This window comes from Amborella trichopoda, chromosome 7, assembly GCF_054954075.1.
Source record: "Amborella trichopoda isolate Santa Cruz 75 chromosome 7, AtrichopodaSantaCruz75HAP2 v2.0, whole genome shotgun sequence".
In the NCBI taxonomy this organism is placed as follows: Eukaryota; Viridiplantae; Streptophyta; class Magnoliopsida; order Amborellales; family Amborellaceae; genus Amborella; species Amborella trichopoda.
The window spans coordinates 8,622,444-8,633,528 of NC_142342.1; positions in this window are offsets into that span (position 1 = coordinate 8,622,444).

Consider the following 11,085-nt stretch of genomic DNA (forward strand, 5'->3'; position numbering starts at 1 on the left):
TTAAGGTGGATGCTTCGAGAATACCGGTTTTCTTATATTTTTCTTGATCAGGATCATGATGTCTACAATCTGCTATCAATCATTTGATCAAGATCGGATGGTTGAGATTGATCACCATTTAATTGAACTACAATGTGGACTATTTGGTCATTGCAAAAGTTTAGGTCATATATTCATACATATTCACCTTATTCGAAGCATATATCAAAAAATAAAAAATAAAAAAAAAAGAAAAGAAGATACTCAAACAAAATAAGATAACCAAGATACCCCTCAAAGATTACGGTGTATTCGGGCCATTTTTTGAAGTATTTTTATTGCTTTAATAGGTGCATGAGGATGAGTAGTATGGATGCCTAAATTGTAGCTTAATCCAATGTTTGTCTAATTGGTTAAGAGTTGTCATGCCTGAGCGTATGATTTTGACGCTCGGTTGTGGTTTGGTGAACCAACCGGTCGCTCCTCTGGTTGAAGTATCGGGCTCCTTTTTCGTTGCCTGGCTTACACCTTCGACAAAATTTCAATTAAGCGGTTAAATCTAACTAATTTCCCGGATTCTAAGTTTCTAGAATTCTAAATCAAACTCGACTTCCCAGACTTCAGAGAACTCTGCATAGGTTATCAAACCAATATTTTCTGGTTGCAGACATCAAAATATTTGGTTTACAGAGTTTCAAAACATCTAGATCCTAGGAATTTACTAGCTTCCAATTATGAAATCGGTTGCAACAAATGTTCACAATAGATTAAATACTAGGTCAGCTGTTGAACTGGCTACTGGACAGGTCGGCGATCTAGTAGAAAATTAAAAAGATATAGAACAAAATAGTTGCAAAGAGCCATCTATTAAAGATAATTAAGTTACAAAGAATCGGGCTGATTCTTGATACAGATACATTGATTTCGATTTGGATTTACAATTTTTAAATGGTCAAACTTAATATTTTATAAATGCATGTGTACACTCGTGCAATCTCATTCATATCTATCTCTATATTATTAAGCAAAAATTAAGAGTTGATATATGTCACAAAAGTAAGAAGGGACCCTAATACTATAAAAATCGTAAGATAGATGTGACACATCCCCCCATCTTTAAAAGTGAAGACATAGAGAGATACCAATGTCTAAAGGAGAGGGAGAGGGAGATGGAGAGAAACAGATTGAAGAAAAAGGGAGTTAGAGATATGTTGAAGAGAGAGAGATATATGTGGGATGAGATAGTGGATAAGAGAGCGATGAAAAAGAGAGGGGGGATGGAGAGAAAGAGATAGAAGGAAAAAGGAGTTAGAGATATGTTGAAGAGAGTGAGAGATATACGTGGGATGAGATAGCGGATAACAGAGAGAGATGAAAACTGTGGGAGAGAAGTTTTTAAGAGAATTTTATGGACATGGAAGGAAATTTTATGAAATAGAAGGCAAGGAGATTTGAGAGAATTGGATATGTATCTATTATTCTTTTCTGTTTTGAACTTGTCTATTTGTTTATTGCTATAGGATTTTGTATTTTGGATTTATTTTTCTTTGTTGATTAGTTGTGTTCAATTTATTCGAGTTTTTTTTTTTTGGGTAAGTCAGTGGAGGAGAAGTAAGAAGTCTGGTGGCCTCGAACGCCAAATGGTGGCCTCTATGAAAACTATAGCCTTTTTAGCCAGCGCAGCGGCCACCATATTGGCCTCTCGAAAAACATGGGAAATGAGCCACGGATAATTCTCAAGTCTGAACTAGTAGTTAGCAACTTTGGTATGAAGTACCCATGGAGATTTACAGCTACCTTGTATAACTTGAACCATCAAGGAAGTATCACTTTCAATTTGGAGAGGGAAGCAATTCATTTGAATAGCTAAATCGACACCTGCTTCTAAACCGCAGGTGCCCATGGGGATGGAGAAGATAACAATGAAAGAGCCATCATCCCTTCTAATGATACCCCCTCATCCTGCTCGCCTTGGATTTCAATGTGAGGACCCATCAACATTTAATTTAAAATGCCGTGGATGTTGAAACAACCATGCTAGTCAAGCAACATATGACATATATTGTCATCATTAGAAAAACAGTAAGGACATATAGAGCAAAAGGGTGATGCCCTTCTATTGCATGAGGAAAGAAGTAGGAAGTCGATGATGAAGGCTCAGCCAGGAGATCCATTTAACCTTGGGATGACACCTGGAGGACCATAAATTCCTAAAATTGGCTAAGAGGAACCCTTGAGACAGATATAGTTCCAAGCTTCCCGAATTGAGAAGGATCCACTTGAAGAGTGAGTCCAAACCAAAATATCTGGCTGAGGTTTCAACGGGATAGTAGCATCGTTCACTTCCTTCCAAAGTCTGATCCACTGATTCCATGTTCTAACTACATGACCTGTCGAAGTAGAAGGGGCACATCAGGTTTGCGGATTGCCATACAGATAATCTACAACCTTTGGTTTAGCAATGCCAGCCAGGTCAGTTTGCATATGAGCACCATAGTCTTCTAGAAGGGATCACTTTGATAACTAAGGGCCTGTCCAAAAGTCAACTGATATACCATCCCCAATGATCCAATGAACATTATGGCACAAGAGGGACACCCCAAAATGGATGTCCTTCCATGCATAGAAAAAATAATTTTGTCCACCTCCCAGATAGAATTATTTTTGAAATACCTGTGCTTAAAGAATTTGGCTATAAGAGAGGACAGGTTAGCCAAAATTCTCCATGCCAACTTCTTCATACCTGCATTATTGAATTCCACCGTATCACGAACCCCAAGTCTCCCCTATTCCAATGACAGGTATACATTTTTCCATTTCACTAGGTAAGTACCCTTCCTGTGAGTTGAACCAGCAAATAAGAAGTTCCGATGAAGTCTCTCTAACAAGTTACATGTACGCCAGCGCAATATACAGTATAAGAACTAAAAAATTGTAGATGAACTAAGCACTGACTTCAACAGTTGTAGCCGGCCTGCATAAGAAAGAGATAAAGCTTGCCAAGATCCAATCTTTCAAATAAACTTCCCCACCAGACTTTGGTAACTAGAATGTTTAAGATTATCTTGAAACAAAGGCAACCCCAAATATCTTACCGAAAGGGATCCCTCGCCAAACCTCAATTCCCTCAAAATCGCATGCTTAGCACTCATGGAGGATTCAAAGGAAACAACTTTTCTTTTATTTACATTCAAATTTTTCCTGTCGAATTTTCAAAAATAGATAGAATAGAATTCATTTGTCTTATTGTATCTAACGAATCCTCACAAAAAATTAGTGCATCATTAGCATAGAGCAAATGAGATACCCTATAGTCACATCTAGAAGGAAAAGTCATAGGAAGAGATCTTTGCAGCACTGCATGATCAAGTTGCCTGCTTAAAAAGTCCATCACTAACATAAAGAGATATAGAGATAAAGGATCACCCTAATGTAAGCCTCTCTTACCTTTGAAATAACCTTTAGGAGAGCTATTGTGAAGCATTAAGAATGAGGGGGAAGTAATACAATGTCGAATCCATGATACAAAAAGATATGAGAAACCCAGAGTTTGCAGCCTTATAAGTACAAAGTCCCAAGATATTCGATCGTAGGTACTACTTAGATCAAGCTGAAGACACATCTTAGGCCTGGCTGAATTTCTATGGCACATAGAAATTAACTCATTAGCCATCAAAATATTGTTAGTGATCAATCTCCTCTTTAGAAATGTAGCTTGTTTGGGATCAATCAGAGTATGCAGTACCTCTCTCAATCTATTAGAAATTAGTTTGCTAATGATTTTATAGAGGACATTACACAAACCAATTGGTCTAAAATCCTTCAAGACATTAAGAGAGTTGAATTTTGGAATAAGGTATATAAATGTAGAATTAATCTATTTTTGGAACTTGCCTTTGTGAAAAAGTCATGAAGAGCTAAAAAAATATCTTTTTCTTATTACTTCTCAACTGAATGTATAAAATTCAACCGTAAAGCCATATGGGCCTGGAGCACTCTCACTTTTCATTCTCCAAATACAAGCTTTGACTTCCTCTATTAACACCACTCTTATGAGCTACCTACCGTGATTTTCACTAAATGTCGAAAGAGGAAGAAAGAGGTCATCCAAACTGAGGTCAATATTACTTTCTTGTGCCAGTAATTCTTCAAAGTAGCCAACCATATGATCCTGAATTTGATCTTCAGAAGACATAGACACCCCATTCTGACCCTTCAAGAGGGAAAGCTTGTCATTTCTTCTTTTGTTGTTGGTAGACAAATGAAGAAAATGATTATTTGAATCCTCATCCTACAACTAAGTCTGTCTAGACTTTTGTCTTCACATGCTCTCTTCACGAGACAATAGTTGTTGCAAGGTATTTGTGCAAAATTTCTCTTCCACCATAAGTTCTTCATTCGAAGGATCCTGACTCATCATGTAAAAGTAGTAGCTTTCTTCTAGTTCATGAAATTTGGTTCCCCATATGTGAGAAACGGAGCTAGAATACAATAACAAGGTATCTTCCAACTTTGTGCATATGCTTTATGTTATTGTTCATCAATTTTCTTCTTGTATTTTACATGTTTAAGTTTTAATAATATTAATAATCATAAATAATTATAAGTACGACTTTAGGGTAATTCCTCTAATAATTTGTTATTTACATCCTATATTACGATTTGATTATGATTTTTTTAAGATTGTTCACATAGTTTTTAAAAAGTTTAAATAAAAAACATTGTCTTTGACATAAAACTATCACTAAAACCAAAGTTCTTCATAAAATAGATAAGGAATTTCTATGCTAATTAGCTGCATTTATGACAAATCTTTCAATGAATTTTTAAAGTTCATCAAAACTAAATTTTCTTTTCACAAGTAATCATTTTTATTAGCACTTTTAAATAGTACTCGCTTTATTTTTGTAATTTAGTAATTTAATTTTTATAAAAAATAAGATTATTTTTGTGTTTTCATGATTTGTAAAATTACAAAATATTCTAAATTTTATTACAAATTTTTAAATATTTGGATATAACTATATTCTACCAGAAACTAAAAAAGGAAACCAACTCTAGATTTTATGACTAATCTTTAAAGAATTTTTAAAGTTATCAAAAGTAATTTCATCTTTTCACCAAAAAATATTTTTTCTTAGCACTTTTAGATAATACCTTTATTTTTTTATTTAATTATTTTACTATCGAAAATTTCATTAAATTTTAAATTTTATTACAAATTCAAGTATGCTGAAAGGCTATTTTTGGATTTTTTGAATAAGTTTTTAATTTTTTGCTAACTTCTAAATTTAAAATTTAGAATTAAAAAGTATCCCAAGTAAAGTAGGTTATATCTATTGCGAAAGTAAAAACTAGAATTTTGTTCCCTTATATATTTAAGTGTTGATTTTTTAATGCTTTAAGCTTCGTTTACACATTTTCCCTTTTCAAGGTTTTTAATTCCTAAAATTTAAGTTATTATTTTAACAAATGTTTCCTACATTAGTAATAATCTGTTATCTTCATATTGGCTTCTCATATCTTATTTGAAACCCTTTTTCTCTAGCTTCTCTGAAGCTCAACAACAAAAGAGGCTATAACATTATCTAATCATTCGGTAATTTTTTCCCTTTGCTTTTTATACTTATTTTTGTATTCTCTATGACCTTGATGTAGAAATTCAGAGTTCTTTTTTCTTTGTTTCTTTCTTTTTTTTTTTCTTCTCAGTGTTTTTAGTGTTAAGATCTTTTTCGAGTTTATTGGACCTAGCACTAACTGATGTTTTTATCGTATACATATATTTATTTCTTTCATGGTCTGATGGTTATCGCATATATATATATATATATATATATATATATATATATATATATATATATATATATATATATATATATATATATATATATATATATATATATATATATTTATTTATTTATTTATTTATTCCTTATTTTTATTTCTTTCATAATCTCATGGTTAGAGTATACATTGATATATTGTTCTTGTTGTTACGCTGTTACGCTGTTATTGATATGGTTTATTTTCCTGTGATATTGTATGCATGTAATATGGTTTTGACTATATAATAGCAGTTTGTTATGACGTTGCTTTTTCATTTAATATGTACGTATCATCCTTATAATTATGATAGAATACAATTGTCCAATTTCTATTCATTCATAAGTTGATTAGGTTAAAATAGGTTAAAAAACAAAAAAAGTTTACAATTAGTTGAAATGGAGGCGTGGCCTTTCCATATAATAAGCATTGAATATTTGTGGGTAATGAGAAGATTTAGAAGACAACTATATATATATATATATATATATATATATATATATATATATATATATATACTAGACGTTAGTTTCATGAATCGTTAAAAAAGAAAACAAAGAAAAAGAAGCCATATATCCCAAATACTTCATACATAATAAGATCATTAAATAAAATGAGCTAATGCTATTTTATTATTTTATAGGCCTCATATGTTAGGTCATATTTTATGTTATTTTGAAATTATTAAAAACAATATTGTTTATCTTTTAGAAATACGGATAGCATACCATGAGACCATTTGTCATTGTTACAAGGAGGTAACAATTACTTCTCATAATTATATGTCAAATTGGATATCTTGGGGTGTATCACAGAGTATGATTTTTTTTTTTTTTTGGAACTTTGAGTTTAATCAATAACACTCTTTCAACCACCCAATTTGAAATCTAACATACAATAGTGATTATGACCTTTTTGTATCACAAGTAAATAGTCTCTTTCTATACTTTTTCATAAAAATAAACATCAAAATTAGAAATTTTAATACTATAAAGTTTATATTATCTTGAGTGTAAAAAGAAAAAACTATCAGGAAATATAAAAGATAAAATATTATTTATATTTCTAAAATATATTATATTAAGTATGGAAATTTATTAGTGATTCTCTTTCTATTGGAAACTTTTAATTGAAACTTTTTACATATATATCTCTTCTTGATTGGAAAATTGTTTAAATATTTGTTGAGCTGGAATTCTTCTTAGAAATAATAATTGTCTATATTACTTGATGTTCCATGGAAAATACACTAATTACTTGTTGGAGTAGTTGATAAACGTGCTTGATATATAATTGATATATCTCTCCCTACAAAGAGGAATGCCATGAATTGATAGCTGCAAATGTCAAGCAAGCGCTTCCAAGAATCTCAACCGTCCATTTCTTAATTCTCGCTCTTTTCCATAGGGGTTGATTACAATAAAGGTCTAGCGTTTCTTCAGTTGCTAAACAATTTTCCTAACTAAACAGCAGTGATATATGCTAGAACAAACATCTCGGATGTTCCAGGATAACCAAATGAAAAAAGGAGCCTAAAGATCCATGATGAAATGGATGTACCATACACTATATTTTCTTTCTTTGAACATTTTTAATCCTTCATTGGAGCACATTTATAGGTCAATAACTAATTTAGTATTTCATTCATAAAAAATGCTATTCCTTTTGAATATTCCTTTGTTTTTCTTCTAGTTTGTTACAACTTAAAAAATTATCCACATTGTTTCTTCATTTTTTTAAGGGTGTGTTTTGTATAAAGCCCAAGCTCTAAACAAGAAAATTAGAGCCCACCTTCAAATAGTGTCAAGAAATGTGCTTTCAATACTGGAAATTTTTTACTAGTCTTAAAATATATTTTCATCTTTAATTATAGCATTTAAAGCTTACAAAATAGTGTAGATCGAGCAGATCTATGAAAACTCAAATAACTTAAAAATTGACAATCCAAAAATGTGTTACAAGTTGCATTATTTCCAAAACTTGAAATCTACTTCTTTTTTAAGTCTATGTATCTTGATGTCGAGATGATCAATTTGAGGATATTTAGGCATCAATACAACATCTTCTAGTGAAAATTTGAAGGTAGCTCTAATTTGATTGTTTAGAGCCAATGCTCTATATAAACTTTTCCCTTTTTTTTATATTCCTCTATTAAATCGATATAAACCAAATTTTTTATATTATTTGTTATTTACCACTCAACATTATTATATTTTTGTCAACTTGCATGTGACGAGTCTCAGGTATCTTTGAAGAGACTCAGTTTTCATTAATCATATGATTATATAGACTTGTCTTTTATAGACAATTACATATGACAATAATAGAAACTAAACCATAGACATCCATATTATACCGACACTTACTATAAGATACAAGGTATGATACCTACCATTCTCATATATACTGATTATATATACATTTTTCATATTAACCTGATAGATAATATATATTTTCTTTTCACACTCCCCCTCAAACTCAAGATGCTATGAGAGAGAGCAGCTCGAACTTGAACACCAAGTTGTGGAAACTAGCAGTTGAATCTTCAAGTACATGGCGTGACCAGTAGAAGCAGTGGTTGCCATGCTCAGATTGCTTGAACAACAAGCACAAAAAGTAACGGCGGATCAATAAGCCTTAGGAACTGAGGGTCATATCAGAGTAGGCTCGATCAATCAGACAAAATTTCTAGATAAAAGGAGTTGAGACAACTGGGAGAACAGAATGGCACTTAGAAGAGCCAACAAAACTCGATATGAATTTGAGACGCATTCAGCGGCTCACATATTAGAGCAGACATGATCAAGTAACAATAAAAAAACTCGATCACACAATAATTTTCAGAGGTTTTTTTTTAGGCTGAGTTTCAGATGGTCAAAGAACATGATCGTATAATAGAGTAACAGACTCGATCTTACAAACAAGAAGAGACAGAGCAAAGATCAAATCAGAATAATGCATGCTTCTTCTTTTTTGACAATTTTTCAATGGGTTTACTCAGATAGATCTGGCTTAGACTGGGAAAGTGGATGATTTTTCAAAGGCAAATGGGTTGTTTTCTAGAAGGGCATAATACAATTTTTTTCTTTTTGGGGCTGGTTTTTCAAAAGGGTTTTAGAGGGTCAATGACAATATCAAATTAGAGTGGCTGGATGAGATTTCAGAAAAACAAGCAAGAGGGCAGTTTCTCGAATAGGGCAGATCAGTTGTTTTCATAGGCCATTTTTCACAGATCAGATTTCAATGGGATTTTTCAGAAGTGGTTTTACAAAGACAGGGTTTCATATTAGATTTGAGTGGCTGAGGAGACAGATTTGAGGGGCTGAAGAGAGCAATTGATGGTTCCATAATTGGTTCTCGAGGAAGGAAGGATCTCCTTTATCATCAAATTCAAAGTGTAGTCTCATGTGGCATGGGTGAACAATATGGTCCTTCACTTTGTAACGAGAACAATGTGGTCCTCGGTTGTGCAAAACAAAACTCCTTTTTGTTTTACAAAAGTCTTCTTTCTTTGCTTTTAACTTACAGGATGTAAAAAAGATGAAAGCCAATGGTGTTTAGACAGTACAAAACTTGCACGATACAAAAAAAGAGAAAAGCTACTTGTGTTTAGACGGTGCAAAGGAAAAGTAGCGAAAATAGTTTAACCAGTGGAGGAGATCAAATATATCAGAGAGTTGAAAACGACTTGGTAGAGACACAAATTTGAGAATCGAAACACGACTCAGCAGAGAGTCGAAACACAACTCGACAAAAGTTGCACCAACTTTATGAGCAACAAACTTGTCTTGAAAATCGGCGACAATGCTTTAGGGTCGAGGAAGGGACACAACTAAGATGAATTTAGCTTTGATACTATGTGAAGAGTCTCTGGTTTCACCGAAGAGCCTTAGTGTCCATTAAACATATAAATATACAAACTTGTCTTTTATAGACAAATTACATATGGCAATAATATAAACTAAATCATAGACACCTATACTATACCCACACTTACCAAAAGATACACAATATGATACTTACCCTTCCCATATATGCTGATTACATATACATTTTCCATATTAATCTGGTAGATAATATATACTTTCCTTTCACATTGCATGTACAGAAATCAAAATATATTGCTCATAGCATATCTATGCATACTAATGAAGCTGAAGAAGTAGTTCTATAGGACAACTATGAGGCCAACTTTGATTTATGGGGTGGAATATTTTGCAGTCAATAAACAACGTATCCATAGGATGAGTATAGCTGAGATAAGGATGTTGAGATGGATAAGTGACAAAACAAGAATGGATAAAATTAAGAAAGGATACATTTCAGAGAATTTAGAGGTGGATCCAAAAGGTGCTGAGATAAGAGAAAGTAGACCTAGATGGGCTGACCATGTGCAGCATAGACCGATACAACATCTAGTAGGAGGTATGAGTTGGTTCACGTGGAAGGCTAAAAAAAGACAAGGGGTAGGCCCTAAAGAACATGGTTGGAAGTAGTAAGAAAAGATATGCGGACTTATGGCCTCACTGAGGGTATGACCCTTGATAGAGCAGAATGGTAGACCATGATTTGTGTAGCTGACCCCAAAATAGTCGAGAAAAGGCTCAGATGATGATATTAGATTTAGAGAAGATGTCAAACTCAGGAAAGTGTAGAGAGAGAAACTTTATTGATCAATTCTAATTAAGGAGAAATGAAACCCTAAAAGGGTTATATACAAACACATATTTAATGTAGACCACATTAACCCTACACAAATATACTTGTATAATAAACGACAATTGAAAAATATACATTTTATTTTTTATTTTTATACACACATTATTACCCCCCCAAGCTGACATGAAGAAAGCATTAGCTTGTCCACTAGAAAATCATGGTGTGTTTGATTTTGTGAAAATACCAGCCATTTCCATACTAGAAGAAACACAAGGGAGAGATAATGTGCCATCAAGATAGCGGTTGCGAACATAATGAAAATCCACATTAATTTGCTTTGTTCGCTCATGAAAGACTGAATTATATGCAATTTTAATCGCATTTTGGTTATCCGCATGTAACGGTGTGGGATTTGAAATAGTAATACCAAAGTCATTGAGAAGAGCACGAACGCAAATAATCTCACTAACAACGGATGACATAGCATGATATTCAGCTTCAGCGCTTGATTTGGAGATTGTGCCTTGTGTCTTGCTCTTCAATGATATTAAGGATGATCTAAAAAATACACAATATCTTGTAATGGAACGGCAAGTGTCTAGATCACCAGCCCAATCTGCATCT